Consider the following 16,912-nt stretch of genomic DNA (forward strand, 5'->3'; position numbering starts at 1 on the left):
TTCCACCTCTCTACCTTTCCTTTCCTAAAGGTGTTTGTTGTGTTGCTATTTATTGTAGTACACACAACTGGTTGCTCATCTAATTTCTTTTCTCCTCAACATTTTTTTTTTTTATTTGCATTCTGTCATCCACCTCAGCCCTATTGCTTCAGGGCTGATATTTTCCTATTCCAGTCCTGAAGTTGAGCCTTGTAGGTTTTAGGATAAATCCACTTTTTATTTCCAGGCATTAATTCAGAAACACTGGTCTCTACTAAAGTATTGATGACTTCTGACCCACCACAGGAAATGGTTCACAAATGGGTATATGAGACATAATAGAGCACTTGCTGGGGCACTCGAAGAGCTGGTTTCCGTTCTGGTTGTGGCTGTGCTTTGATGCGAGGCCCAGAACTGCTGCTCTCATCTCTTTGCCAGCCAGAGGACTAAGCAGACCCTTGGAGAAAATCAGGGCCAAAAGCGCCTCAGAGGAATGGAGCCTTAGCTCTGATTGAACCACAGCTGAATGGTAGATTTTAACTGTGTAAGCTTTAATAATCCACCTAATGTTGTTCTAGCTATTTAAATTGGATGCCCTCTTGGGACGCCTGGGTGGCTCGGTTGGGCGGCCGACTTCGGCTCAGGTCATGATCTTGCGGTCCGTGAGTTCTAGCCCCGCGTCGGGCTCTGTGCTGACAGCTCAGAGCCTGGAGCCTGCTTCATATTCTGTGTCTCCCTCCCTCTGACCCTCCCCTGTTCATGCTCTGTCTCTCCCTGTCTCAAAAATAAATAAACGTTAAAAAAAATAAAAAAAAAATTGGATGCCCTCTTTTGATCAAATCCATCAAGCTGATACTTGATAGAGGAAAAAAAAACTATAAGTATCTTAAATGCCCATCAATTGAGAACTGATTCAATAAATAATCACAGATTTACTTATTTATATAATAGAATAGTAAGCAGGACTAAAGATGACACTGTAGAAGATGACATAGAAAAATATTCATAATATTTTTGTGTATAAATGACTTAGAAAACAGTATACATATGATCAGTCTTGGCTTAACATCTATATTTTCGTAGAAAATGAGTGAGAACTTAAAGAGTGCTCAGTACAGTGCTTACAGTACAGCAAATATACAGAAAATGTTACCTATTATTATTTTATTTAACACAATGTTAATAGTCATATGTAGGTGATAGAATATGGAAGACATCATTTTCCTATCTTGGCTTGTCTGTACTTTCTAACTTTAACATATTTCATTTTGTAACAGTAAGAAAAAAACACCTCTTTCAAAATGGTTTAGATCTTAGATGCTACTATATTATCATCATCGTCTACTTTAAAAAAATTTTTTTAAACATTTATTTTTTGACAGAGCATGAGCAGGGGAGGGGCAGACAGAGAGGGAGACACAGAATCCGAAGCGGGCTCCAGGCTCCCAGCTGTCAGCACAGAGCCCGATGTGGGGCTCCAACCCAGGAACCATGAGATCATGACCTGAGACGAAGTCGGACGATTAACCGACCGAGCCACCCAGGCGCCCCATCATCATCTACTTTTCAAAGATCAATACATCACTGTGGCATAAAGAATTCTGATAAAACCCCTGCCTATCTGCTTCTTAAAAGCATTTTCCAGCTGACTTCTCATTCTTCAAGCATTCGCTTCCATTTGAAATACTTATTTTCCCTACCCTCTTTTGAAACGTTTATTTCCTCTTCAAGACACAACTAAAATACTGCCTTTTGCATATATAGCCTTTCCAGGCCATGCTGATCAGATGTGGTTCCCTGCTCTTTTGAAAACTATATGAATAGAATTGGCAAGCTGATTTTTTTTTTCTTTTGTGTTTTGTGTATATATGTACTTTTTTAACTTGTATAGTTTTCTTTTTTTTAATATGTAGGCAATACCAATTAAATATTGGGAGATTTCCTCATAAGATAAGCATTCTGGATTTTCTTTTGAAAAATAGTGAGACCTGATAGCCTCACACGTGCAGGATGACGATGACAGTCAGCTGAGATGAGACAGCAGCTGCCCTTTGCAAGTTCAAATGCTTCCTGAAGCACCCTTTCCTTTGAGTGACCTCCTGACCCTAACATAGATTGTGGGACTATAGCACCTGCAAGGTTAGTTTGGTACTTACGTGCATATCCTAAGCTACTTTGCATGGTTGTTTTTCATATGTAGATATCCTAAGCTGTAAATTTCTTGGGGCCCAAAACCCATGCCTTGCACATATTTGTAAACTTAGTGCTCTATGCCCAGTGGGCTTGTAATTCATTACTTGCTGAATGAACCAGTGAACAAATAAATGAAACCTTTGCCACATCTTACAAATTCTTTAACTGAAAAAGCTTTTTTGCAGTTACTTTGATTAGTCAACTGGAGAAAGCATATAAGAAAGCCACGTTCGTACACAAATAGGAAAATTGCATCATGGATCGTGATTCCTGAACATGCCCCTTGTATCGTTGAACTTCAACGAAGTGGTTGGTTTTTAAAGGTGATACGTGGGATCTGATCTACCATCGAACTAACAAATATTATTTGCTTACAAAGGTTTGGATGAATTCACTTTTGTTCCTTTGCTGGTAGAAATGTGTTTACCGCCTGGAAAACAAGACAGTGACAGAAATGTCGAAAACTCCAGGATAGCACCATCACTTTTGGAAAATGCCATTAGTTCTGTCAAGCTGGGTTCACAGTGGTGAACTTGGGGAAAGAATCTTAACAGTAGTCAGTTTCAACTTCTATATTTAATTTTGTGAAGGAAGGCAGTGTAGTATCATATTGGGTTCCCTTACAACATCTCTTATAATTGTAGTTGCTTTAAGTTGGGGAGGAAAAGGGTGGAGAGCAAGTGACATAATGTTTGGTTGTGGAGAAAAGTTCTCCTGGTCATGATATTTTCTGTGAACACTCAGCTTCCAAAAGCCTAGAATTTGAAACATATTCTTGAAGATCCTTACAAACATGAAATCAAGCTTATTAACCTGTGTGGCAGGACAAGGGAGAAAGATCTAGACATATGGGTAAAAGCTATAAAGTTGAGGTTGCCATTTTAACAAAAGGTTCCTTGTTTAGAGAGTTCCTTTTCTCTGAACTGTCCATAACCTGGCAGCTTTCTGGCCGTATGATATGGGACAGGCAGTACATCTTACACTGGACTGTGACATTGATAAAGTCAGTCTTGTCTCGGTCTTATAGTCTGAACTTTGGAGATTATATGTGTGTGTATATATATATATATATATATATATATATATATGTGTGTGTGTGTATATATATATATGTATATATATGTGTGTGTGTATATATATGTCTATATATGTATATACACATATATACATATACACATATATATACATGTATATACACATGTATATACATACACATATACATATACACATATACCCATATATATACATACATATGTGTATATATATATATACCCACATATATATATACATATATATAGAGAGAGATACAGATATTATATATATATTATATATGTATTATATATATATAATATATATATTAGAGATACAGATTTTCATCTGAATACCAGCTCTGCTACTTGATGTTTAATGGTCTCTCTGAGCTTCATTTTATCTGTAAGATGTCAATAAATATCTTAAAAATATGAACTTCATAACGTGGCTGGGAATATTTAAAATCATAGAGTTAGTGTACGGCAAACAGTTTCCCCATTGTCCTCCAGGTTTTGGAACCTTTTTGCTTTCTTTACCTTCGTGTTTTCAAAGTGTGCTCAGTGGGGGAAGGGATCTGATAAGATCACTCATCTTTAGATGCAAATATTTGATAAGGTCTCAAGAGTCATCTGCCCTTGGATGTGTTTACCAGGGGTCAAAGGTTTTAAGTCAAAAGAATGAATCTTAACTGTGGAATTTTAGGAATTAACTACTGATTGAGGGAGATATTCATTGCTCAGATGTTCACTTCCCCATGCTTTTGTGTTCCAATCATGCAAACGGTAGGCAGTCTGCATGCTTCCAGTAGCCATTACCCAAATAATGGGTAGGACATAAAAAGATATTATATTAAAAAAAAATACAACATTAGGGGCACCTGGGTTGAGCATCCAGCTGTGGCTCAGGTCACGATTTCAAGTTTCGGTTGGTGAGTCTGAGCCCCGCATCGGGCTCACTGCTGTCAGCTTGTCAGCGTAGAGCCTGCTCCGGATCCTCTGTCCCCCTCTCTCTGTCCCTCCCTCGTTTGCACTCTCTCAAAAATAAATTTAAAAAAACATAAAAAAAAAGTTTTAAAAAATAAAATAAAAAAATTAAAATATTATTGAAAATAATAGTAGCTATTAGTATTAAATATTAAAATATTTTAAAGTATTAAAATGATTTCCTATGTTTCTATTTTAAAGACACCGGGTTTCTTCTGTTCCTTCTATGGTTGCCTGATACTTAAGAAATAAGTGTCTAATCTCTCTTGAAGAAAGGCAGAACTCCAAAATAAAATACTATTGGTAACAATGACATTGTTATCAAACATTTTTTTCACTCAACTAGGGGAAGCACCAGCACAGAAATTAAGGCAGCATCTGTAGGATGGAATTTGCCAGGTAAATAAATATATAGAGTAAGCCAAGGGCTTTGTCTCCTTAAAGGGAAAGAACACCTTGAAGGTGGGAGAGATTACTGAATATACAGTAAGTTTTATTTTTAAAGCCCATTGAAAGACTAAACATTATTTTTTGAATCCAGAATCAGTGGGATCAACATTTTTTTTTATTAAAGATTTTTTTACGTTTATTTTTTTATTATTTGAGAGAAACTGAGACAGTGTGAGTGGGGGAGGGATAGAGAGAGGGAGAGAGGGAGAGCGACAGAATCCCAAGCAGATCCTGCCCTGCTAGTGCAGAGCCGATGGGGAGCTCGAACTCACGAACCCAACCGTGAAATCATGACGTGACCAAAACCAAGAGTTGGAGGCTCAACCGACTGAGCCACCCAGGCGCCCCGGAATCAGCATTCTGAACTGAAAGGTGAGGTTTGGACTATGATTGGGGACTAATGGATAGAGCTTTGGGCAAATAGAGCTTTTGCCACATCCTGTATTGCTAGCACTCCTGCTCCACCATTACCATTAGACTTGTAGCTAATTTTGAAGTCAACCCCCCTAACAAGCAAATGAGGCAGAGATTCCCTTAAGATCCATTTTATAGCCGATAAAAATGAGGCCTGCATGACTTGTTACACATCAAAAAAAGTGGCTAAAATAGATTCCAGCCTAGGCAACCTGCCAAGATGAAAAAGCACTTCGATTCTTTAAACTTGTTAAATTAAAGAAACAAGGAGGCTTGATGTAGCTCAGTAGAGCTATGTGATCTAGATACCCACGTTGGTCTAAGCCTGTAAACGCCTCAAGGCTGGGAAATCAAAACACTAAGGACAACCAATCATTAACAGCCAAAGAGGCTTTAAGCTGTAACCAATAAATAATTTCCTTTCTTTGCTTCTGTACTTTCTTCACTCAGGTCTTTACCCTGGTTCCTGCAGGCAGGGTGCCCCTTGCCACTTTCAGTTTGGCACTCCCTGCTTGCAAATAGATTTTCGGTCAAACTCTTAAAAAATGTTTAATATGTATCAGTTTATCAATTAACGAACATCAAGGCCACATGAATTTTGTAAATCTCCTCATCTTTCTAATTTCCTCAAATCATCGTATCCTCTATTTCTTCGCTGTGCCAATACTTGAAGGGTCTTATAGGTTGCGCAATGTTTAATATTTCCCATCAGAATTTAAAGTCAAGCATTACTGTCCAGTGTCTGTACTTGAGACTGTGAATGTCAGTTGTACCCAGCAAAGGCTCTCTGCTCATAAGCCCCCTGCAGTCTTTCCATTCTGTCTCTCTAGTTGGGAACACCTTGAATTATCGCAAGAGTGGCCATTCACTGTCATAACTACTCTGAAAACCTTTGGGGGCTAACGCTATAAAAGAAAAAAATATATACCAGGTCCTTTCTGTTTAGGTAGATTGGCTATGATAACTGCCCAGGAATTTAATATTTTTTAAAACTCTGCGTTTGTAAAGATCAAAAAGGAGACACCAAAACGACGGTCCGTATTTTGCATTGATGTAAGTGGGTATCAGTGAGGAGAGTTCCACTCTGCACATGCACAGACACGTGCGGGATCTATACAAATACACTGAACACCGCCCTTGTACTTCCGGGTGTTGGGATCTTTTTTTTGGTCTCTGTTGAAAATAGAATAGTGCCACCCCGTGGAAGTTAGGAGTTGTGCGAGCAGCTCCTTTAAGTTCACTCTGCTCAATTTTGTTCAATTTAGTATGTATCTACTTGCTTCTACCCTGCACTAGGTAATCTGCGGAGTATCTGGTCACAAAAAACAAGTAAGACATAGTTTCTGTTCTCAAAGAATATGTAGGATCACAAGGCTGCTAGCATGGAAACTGCCAAGGATAAGCCTTGGTCAAATTGCGGTGCAGAGTAAGACTGGTCAGGTGCAGAAAAGGTGGAGCAGAGAGAAGAGCATGAACCATAGCCAGAAGCAAGAAAAAAACATGCTTTTTTGAGAAAAGCCAGTGGTTGGTGGTCCTAGAACTTAACCTGTGGGAAGAGGGCGAGACAGCTTGCAAAGCTGTCCCAGGCTGGTTGCAGAAGGCGCCAAAGGCATGCTAAGGAGATTGCACGTTAACTGACTCTTTTAGGTGGGGCAGGGGCATAGTTAAGATTTAGCAGAACAGTTTGGTAGTAAGAGGAAGAAGTGAGAGGGGGAAGGAAACAGTGGTTGATTAAATTTCAAGTCCTATCAATGAGGGAGAGGCAGGGCAGAGGGAAGATCTAGGAAGGAGGTGTCATATCGGACTCACATTCACAAAGAACCTCAAACATAGATTAATATCATCTCCAAGTAAAATTATGCATTCAGGTTCAGGTAAACACTGCCAGGTTTGAAAGAATATGTTATGAAGCAGTTTTAAACTTGTGTTCCAATATTAGACATATTTCTTATAATAGAGTCTCAATTTTCAGTAAGTCCTATAATTTTTTCACAAATAGCACAGTGTTACTTGCCCTGAAAGCATTACTCAACCTATGTATTTAATAAATGCTTTATGGTTTGTAACTGATTTGGCTTGTTAACATTCTGAAAGTCTCACTAAATGAAAATATCCAAGTTCCGGAAAAATTCAGCTAGGCAGTGGTAAAAGGATTAAAGAAAGGGCAATGAAAACTATCTTGGGGGACAAATGAACAGATATGGTGTGGATTAGTTATAAAGATGATTGGTGGCTAGCTAGCAGATGAAGGAGAAAGGAGGAATCCAAAATGGCTCCCAAGGTTCTAAGTGACTTGTAGATGTGCTGCCATCTTTTACCTGAGGCAAAGGCTGAAGGAGGATGAAGCATTTTTATGTAGGAAAATGAAATAGTTGCATTTTGGAAATATAGCATTTGAAGTTCTTTAGAGCAAGTTGAATGGATTTGTCTAGCCCGCAGTTACATACATGAAACTGAAGCTCGTGGCAGGGGCTAAGGTTAAATATAGAGATTTGGGCATTAGCCACATTGAGAGGGAAATGAAAAGTAGAAGGGTTGAGACCCCTTGGAGAGTGTGTAGTCTGTAAAGAGCAATGGAATGACGATGCCCCTTGGGACACTTTTTAAGTCTGAAATATATTTTTACAAGGGCAAGTGACTTACCTTTCTTGTGAAAATTGTAATATATAAAGCCATCTTGCTTGCATGGAAGTTTAAAGAAAAGGGGGACAAAAAAACCCCAAAAAACAACTAGGATTAAGATGAAGAATGTGGAAATTTCTGCTATATGGTTAAACCAAAATGTGTATTCTAGAAGTATTAGAAAAGAAACATAGCAGAAAATGAGGAATCCAGGTAGAGAGGAGGGAAAATAATTGGAGAGCAGGAAGCTTCGTGGAAGATTTATGAGGATATAGCAGAAATCCTCAGTCAGTTTTCCAGTCTGGATTCAGTGTCCTCTATCATTGCTGAAAGAGAGGCTAAGGATAAAATTTTCATGGCAGTTTAATGAAGAAAAATGTAGAATTTGGAACTGGCTAAATTTTTCTCTATTGGTAACAAGCAAGCCAATTTCTCAAAATGGGCACACAAAGGAAGTATTTATGGTCAGCTGGAAAATGGCCCTCAAAGATATCCAGGCCCTAATCCCTGGAAACTGTGAATGTTACCTCACATGACAAAATGGGTTTCGCAGTCTTGATTAAATTAAGTGTCTCAAGATGGTGACATTATCCTAGGTTATCTAGGTGGTCCTTAAATGCAATCACAGGTATCCCAAGTGGAAGATTTGACAAAGAGAAGAGAAGAAGGCCATATAACCAGAGAGAACCCTGCTGCCTTTGGAGATGGAAGAAGGGGCCATAAACTAAGGAATGCAAGGAATAATATTCTCTAGAAGCTGGGAAAGGCCAGGAAAAGGATTCTCCCCTAAAGCCTTGTGAAGGAGCACAATTCTCCCCACACCTTGATTTCAACCCAGTGAAGCTGATTTTGGACATCTGGCCTCCAGAAGCGTAGGAAAATAAATTTGTGTTACTGTAAACCATCAAGTTTATGGTAATTTGTTACAGTGGCAAGCAGGAAACTGAAACAGTATTTTAAACTTATAAAATAGCTTCTCTAGAGATCTCCCGAAATATTCTTAAATAAGAAAAAATCCTTTACTTAGGCAAATGTAGAAATATTTTTAAAAGTGTTTTGGCACAGTACAAAATAAAGCCTCAAAAAAAGTGGGCATAGTTCCAATTTAATTCTCTGAAGAACTTGCATAAATGAACTTTAACCTTCAGCTATAAGAATGACATGATCAGTAGAGTTGGCCAAAGGGCTATGGAAGCAAATTGAATAGCTGAAGATTTGGTGTCCAGGATAGGGTAATAATTTTTCAGCCATTCAAACAGACAAATTAATAAATATATATTAATTTCTTTAGTAGACAGTGTCACTTCCATCATGGAATTTCATTTATTTCCTCCCTCTCTCCCTTCCTTTCCTTCCTTCCTTCTTCCTTCCTTCCTTCCTTCCTTCCTTCCTTCCTCCCTCCCTCCCTCCCTTCCTTCCTTCTTTCCTTCCTTCCCTCCCTCCCTCCCTTCTTTCCTTCCTTCCTTCCTTCCTTCCTTCCTTCCTTCCTTCCTTCCTTCTTTTCTTCCTCTTTTTCTTCCTTTTCTCCTTCCTCTTCTCTTCCTCCTCCCTTCCATCTCCCTCCCCTCCTCTTTTCCTTCTTTATTTTTTACCTGAAATTTCTGTCACTGGGGCACCTGGGTGACTCAGTGGGTTAAACGTCCACCTTCAGTTCAGGTCATGATCTCACGGTCCATGAGTTTGAGGCCTGCTTCAGGCTCTGTGCCGACAACTCAGAGCCTGGAGCCTGCTTCAGGTTCTGGGTCTCCCTCTCTCTCTGCCCCCCCCCACCCAACTCACACTCTGTCTCTCTGTCTAATGAATAAATGTTAAAAAAAAATTTTTTTTTTGAAATTTTTGTTACATTTGATCAGAGAGGGAACACTTTACATTTTGCTGTAGATGAAAGGAATTGTCTGTGATGTCATTAGAACCACGTTTCTAAATTTTCCAGTGATGTCTTCCAGACCCTTATAGTTCGGTAACCCAGGCCATCTAGCTTTCTCTGTAATTGTCTCCCTCCTCAGATGATAGGATAATGTTAGTGATGTAAGACATGAAGTGCCCTGGCTGTTTGGAGGAGACCGTGGTTGTGCGAACTCTGGAAGAGATCCTGTCATCTTCTTGTTTCCTGACTGCCTTGTGTGTCATTATCTGCCTGATTCAGATCTTCAGCTATTTTTTTTGGGGGGGGAGGGGGGCAGCTACAAATCATACCACTGCGATTGGACACATACATACATACATGCAGACTTCCTGTGTCATGTGGTGTCAGAAATGGACTGAAGATGACATGTGCGTCAGTAGTCACGGTTTTGGTTTTCCAGTCATCTGAGGACTTGATGTTTTTTCAAATAAAGTTTGGAGAAAAATTAAAAGGTAAGCTCTAGTGGATTTCTGAAATACACTAGATCTGTAAGTTTAGAGATGTCACTCTTACTTCTCTGGTTTGATCCTGGGGAGGCATCCAGAGGACAGATACAGCCGACCAAGAAACTTAATTCGGAGAGAAGAGGAAACAGAGAATGACCTGACTAAAGGGATGGGCGTTTTCATAGACAGCATGCTTTGATACGTATCAGATACACACTCTTCCGAATCACTGTATGTGGATGTATTACTTTATTTGAATGTAAAATATTTTTATTTACTTTTTTATTTTTTTATGTTAATTCCAGCAGAGTTACCACACAGCCCTATGTTAGTTTCTGGGGTAGAGCTTAGTGATTCAAAAGTTCCCTGTATTACTTGATGCTCATCAAGATAAGGGTGCTCTTAATCCCCTTCACCTTGCATTACGTTTTAAACTCTGTGTTAGTCTCATTAAACAAATCTGTGCTGTTGGTGAAAAAGATTAATTCAAGACTCCATGCTGATGGGCTTGTTGAATTGAGTCCGATTCCTATAATAGATAGCAATAATGACCTCAGATAAGGTTTAGTGAGTTTCTAAAACATTATGTGTCTGGAAAGGAGAAGATAATTTATGATGCCTAAGAATGAATGATAGGGCCTTACAATGCCAAAAAAGGTATGGAAAATAATGTGTGTTTGCAAAAATGTATCATTGCCATATTTTGTTCCTTCTAGTACAAAATCCATTCTGTCATCTGCAGATGAACATTCACGGTTGCAATTTTAGCTCAGTTTTCAAAAGAAAAATCTTTCAAATGTATAAATAGTATAGACTGGCATAAACATATTTATTTTACTGTGCTCTTTTTTCATTAGCACTAAAGTTTGCAAGTTCTGGGACTATACTGACACCTAGAGGAAGTCAGTCTTAAGCAACACTGGCAGTGGTTTTCACAGTCCCTTGTAGGTAAATTTCCCACCCTTGGGGCTTATGTTTAATGACTTATGTTTTTCCTTCTTTTCTAAGAAAACTTTGAGTTTAGTTTCTGTAGAAGCATCTCATATCATAAAGTACAGTATAAGACAGCGAGAAAAGAGGGGCAAAATGAAGAAACCTGATCTATTTATTAATGGAATTAAAATTTATACCAAAATTAAACCGCATTCTTGTTACTTAGTAATGCACTATTGCAGATTCCACAGTGCTTTGGGAAGTTAGTAATTTGAAGATAATTTTAAAAATCAAGTTAGTTTTACTTTTTAAGTATCTATTATGCAGCATAGTTAGAAGCATAAAGTTTGTAATAGAACAAAATTATAGTATTATACATGTATGCCTAACAGTTTAGGATTTTGTGTCTACACGTGCTTTAAGGATTTATTTATGTATTTTAAAACTCAATGGGGGAGTCAGTTAAGGAAATGCATTTCCCCTTAGTTTGGTCTGTGTAGTCTGATTCTGTCTTAAATAGATGTTCTTTTGGAGTTTCCACTGAACAGGGGGTATTAAATGTACTGAGAAGAGTTTCAGTTTTTCCATGGCAAAGGGACATAAATACAACAAGAGTAGGGGAAAGATCTATTTTGAGGTTGCCTCACAAAGCTGTGAAGGCACAAAAGAGGCAGACGCTGCCGCCACAAATGAGGCTTCTGAAAGGAAATGTTGCCAAACCCAGGAGCTCCCATAGCTATTTGCATAAGTGCTAGCAAAGTTCCTCAGCCGATCTGGTCCTGCACCCCAGACGCAGGAAAGCAGATGAGGCAGCAGATGACCGTTTACATTGCCAGGGTGTGTGAACCGGCGAACATCCCCCACATTACTCACTAAGTAATGAGGAGGGGCCTCAGATATGTTCCACAATTCAGATGGGCCTGCCAGTTGGCCCCTGGGCTTCATTCTGTGTGATCCATACACAGCAGAGACACTCAGGAGGCAATGCAAATGAATCAACAGACAGCACGGAGGTCCCAGCAGCAGCAGGCAAGGTACCGCCTATGCAACAGGGCGCGATGACAGATAATTAGCTGTGACATGCCCCTCGATGGCAGTGGGATGAGAGCGTTCATTTGGAAACCAGTGTGCAGCATGGCATCGTGAATCACGAGATTTAAGTTTCGGGTGTAAATTCCTTTTTTTTTTTGCCCAGGCCTTTTTTTATGGAAGTTGTTGGAAAAAGTGAAGTTTTCATGATTCTAGGGAGGGAAGTGAAAATTTATTAAGCACATACTACTTTCCAGGCATCAGGAGATGTACTTGCCATGCACTGCGCTTTTAGTGTTCTAAAAAAATCCCTGTTTTGTAAGAACTGCTCTTCTTTTACCGAGAAGACAACTGAGGCCTCTAGAAGCAATTGAACTTGTTCAATGACATATTGCTAATAAAGAGACATGAAACCAACCCAGGACTGTTTGGGTGCAAACTCGGTTGGTTCTCTCATGTTGCCCATCACATACAGATGTTGACTACCTCTTCTTCTCCTTCTTCTCCTTCTCCTTCTTCAAGAGAATTCCATAGAAAGTCCTCATCTTTCTCTTTTACCCACCTCTTTGGATTTTATTGGCTTTATCCAACTCTGGTGATATGTTTTTCTTTCTTATGTTTTTGATATTTTTATGTCATGCTATTTTTATTTCTTCTTGAAAAAGTTGAAGCAGTTATGTTTTTTAAAAAAAATCACTGTAGAGGACTCTATTGGAACTATCAGGCCAACTTAATAGGGACTATATATTAGAAAATTGTATTGTATCATGTTAATTTTCCTGAATTTGACAGCAGTGTTGCGGTTATTTAAGAGAATGCCATTATTCTTAAGAGATACATGGAAATACAGGACAAGGGGTCCTGATAACTGCTACTTTCAATTTGTTCAGAAAAAAGAAAAAAATATATATACAACATATAGGTATATATGGAAATAAAGTGACAAGGAAAACATACAGAATATTGACAATCGGTAAATTTAGGTGCAGTGTATGTGGGAGTTTATTGTATTCTTGTAACTGTTCCATAAATGGGAATTTTTTCAGAGTAAGTTAAAAATGAGTTGTAATATTTTTTGTAGCCTTCTATTAGACCATTTTTTTTAAACATTAGGTGTACATTTACAGAGTTAACCATGATTTTCATTATTTGTAGTCTCAGTGGCTGAATGGAGCTGATTCCCATAGCTGACTAGCCCTTTCACCCTTGTCACAAATGATCAGTGTCTTTGGTGCTGGCATACTAATCGATTGTATGCGAAACCATTTGGGTGATATGCCACTCACTCTTCATTTTGTGGCCTGGAAGGGCCTAATGATAAGTGATCATGATGAAGGAGGATAATGTATACAGGAGAATTCCAGTCAATAAGAAGACACATTTTGGTCATTAGTATTTGGTTGAGACTTTCAGCCGTGTGCAAACTACTAACCTTGCAAGCCATTTTTTCCAACAAAATGAAAAAAATTGCATTTATTCTGCTTTCAAAGATCACATGAACATTTTTTAAACCAGAAGAGGAATGGCAGATGTCTCACTGTTCATTTCAGTTGGAGGCATTTTGATGTTCATAATCAACATTTTCAAATACGTTCAAAGCTGCCATCTTGTGGTAATGTTCTATTCAATTTTTAGCAGCTATATTGATAAATGTCTGGCTAAATCTGAAGACCAAAAGGAAAGCACATTACAGAAATATATTTTAGGACATGTCAGAAACCTGTATTTTGAAGCCTACACACCAAGACCACAAGAGTGTATTTTCATGTGTAATTTATTTAATCCAATTGATTAATAAGGGTCTTACTCATTTTGCGAACAGTTTCTATTTGAAGACTATGACAGATTTGATTCATTGTCCTTTCTTACCCTCTCCCCAAAGTTAAAGTTCTAAAATTTCCTATTTTGTAGAGGAAAAAAAAAACTTGAAGAATAAACTTTTGCTGAATGATGTCAATTTTGACTCAGTCATTCTTTACTGAGAATTCCAGAAGAATCATTCTCTTCTTTTTGCCCTTCACTGAGCACCTGGGTGACTCAGTCAGTCAAACGACCAACTCTTGATTTCATTATCCTAGGGTGGTGGGGTCGAGCCCTGTGTCGGGCTCCGTGCTGAGTGTAAAAACTGCTTAAGTTTTATTCTCTCTCTCCCTCTGCCCTTCTGTCCCACTCGCATGCTCTCTCTCTCTTAAAAAACCAAAAATGAACAAATTAAAAACCTCCTTTCAAAAAGTCAAGATTCACAAAGAACCACAAAGGTGCTCTGCTGCCCCAATCTATGCCCCATGAAACTCACACTTCCTGGATATAATCATTTGCATCTTAAGTTGCTGCTTCTGTTTTTGCCTCCGTATTTCTAAATAGTATATTAAAGTTTCTATTTCTAATTTTTAAAAAATATTAGAGGAACATGTTTTGACATTCCACTGTGGATAATGAGGACATGGCTTTTATCCTAGCCTTGTTTGGTTAACTTTTCCAGCAGTGTTCTTGTCCTATCATTCAGCTCGACTTCACTTATTCACCTAATCTTCCAATTCATTTGTTTAAATTAAATAGCTTCCACCAGAGGTTTTTGTTTGTTTGTTTGTTTTTGTTTTGTTTTGTTTTTATAAGGAAAACACACTGTGTGTTTCTTTCATACTGCTGTAAATATTGTCTTGATTTTTTGCTCGTTTATTTGTTGTGGCAATACTCCAGGTTGCCACAATCCCAAATATATTCTCTCTTATCCCTTACTATTAGAATTCTGACTTTATTTAGGATAGTAACCAGCTAACAAACAACAACAACAAAAACAAACAAACACCCCCCCCCCCCACAAAAAAAAAAAAAAAAAAAGAGGAGTTCCTAGATGGCTCAGTTGGTTGAGTGTCCAACTCTTGATTTTGGCTCAGGTTATAATCTCAAGGTTCATGAGTTGGAACCCTGCACTGACAATGCAGAGCCTGCTTGGGGTTTTCTCTCCCTCTCTCTCTCTCTCTCCTCTCTTTTACACATCCATTCTCTCTCTCTCAAAATAAATAAATAAACTTTAAAAACAAAAAGACTGTTAATTTTCTATACTCCCTTTCATGTAATAAACTTCTAATGAGATATAGGCAGAATTCTTGGGTGGATATCCACTTTTGAACAAATGGAAAATTTCCTTGTGGAGTAGATACAAAGCCTGGTGATGTAGCATCCATATTGCAGTCCCAACAGTATAAATAAAATGATGGAGACCACATACTAAATGTAATGGGAAAAAGATAGAAAGAGCTTGAGTCCTTGAAAGTACCATTGTGCTTAACTACCTTGAACTCTGTACCTTTTAAATTTATTTTGTGAGGAAATAATGTATTCCTAACAAAGTACATTGGTTTTGTCCTTCTTTCCCATTAGGTACTAAGCTCTACGAAGTCAGGGACACCGTGAAACTTGTTTATCCTTGTAGTTCTAGATCACATTTTCTTGACCTCAGTACTATTGACATTGGGATCGGTTAATTTTTCAACGTGTTGGCAATGTATGATGTTTTGCAGCACCCCTGGGCTGACCCAATAGATACCAGTAGCAATCCCAGCCCCAAAGAACTCCTGGGGGTAAATAGCCTTCCAATTGAGAACCACTACTGTAGATCATGGGTTTAGTGCTCAGGATACAGTGGTCAATGCATATTGACTGTATTAACAAAACTAGTAATTAATTGGATATGAAGATTGAGATAGATGGTAGAATTTAAGTGTGACTTCAAAGTTTCTCTCTTAGGCCTGTAATTGTATCATTGTATCACATGGAAGATGAATAAGCAACAGTGTGTCAATGTTTCCTTAAACAGTTGCTCTAAAGTTAAATAAATACTCCAGGTGTGATTCTTAACACTACAGATTTCGGTGTCTGTATTAATGAAGTTCAATCTATCAATATCTGCACAGTACTTTCCCCCACTTTCATAGCATAGCATTTTGTCCCTATTTTGGTCTCATTGCCCTACTGGTTTCTATTGAATTTGAAATACACTAAAAGCTCCTGGTTATTTTGTAAAGAATCCTGACAGTTCCTGTCTCCCTTCATCCTTTAATTTTGCACTTGTGCTTTAGAAGTACCGGATTTTGCACTTTTCCTTTTAAAATTGTATCTCTTTTATATCAGGTCCTGTTCCTGGTTTGTTAATATATTTATTTTTTATTGTTGTTCTTTTTCTATTTCATATTAGCTCTCTCAGCCCAACATGATGTTCCGTCGGTTGGTTGGTTAATAAAAATTTTGACTAGGCTAAGGACAAAATACATAACATAGCTGTGTACTCATAGGCTGAACTTAGCACAACTGTCTTATAACCTAATCTTGAAACAGATATTTTAAAAGTCCAAATCTTTTCCCATGCATCCAGTTTTAAAGATTACACGTAGCTGTCAGTAGGCACTGTGTCTGAAATTTGCTTCTGGGAATGAAGACAGTATGTAACTTCAGAGGGGCACAAAAACAATAGCTTTACATTTTTGATTGTATAGGAATGTTCAATTGGGCGTTCTTACTCTGTTGAGACTATAATGTTTAGCTCAGTTGGTGGCACTGGCATATAATGGGGGTCTATGCACCAAGACAGAATCTGTTTAAGTGGTGTGAAATATGCTTTCCAGTTAGTGCATAATAACTTCATTGACTACGTTTTATAAGGGAAATGAAGGACTGACAACAGTAGAAAATATCCAAGATTGCAAATGACTATTATTTGAAGTGAATAATATGATATATTACAGGAAGAGTAATGGTCACCTGATCAAGATACACACACACACACACACACACACACACACACACATATACACACACACATATATATATACATATACATATATATACTAAACTAAATATATATATACATATACATAAATATGTATATAAAATATGCATATATTTATTGTATACATATACATGCA

The sequence above is a fragment of the Neofelis nebulosa genome, chromosome 12 (assembly GCF_028018385.1).
Source record: "Neofelis nebulosa isolate mNeoNeb1 chromosome 12, mNeoNeb1.pri, whole genome shotgun sequence".
Lineage (NCBI taxonomy): Eukaryota > Metazoa > Chordata > Mammalia > Carnivora > Felidae > Neofelis > Neofelis nebulosa.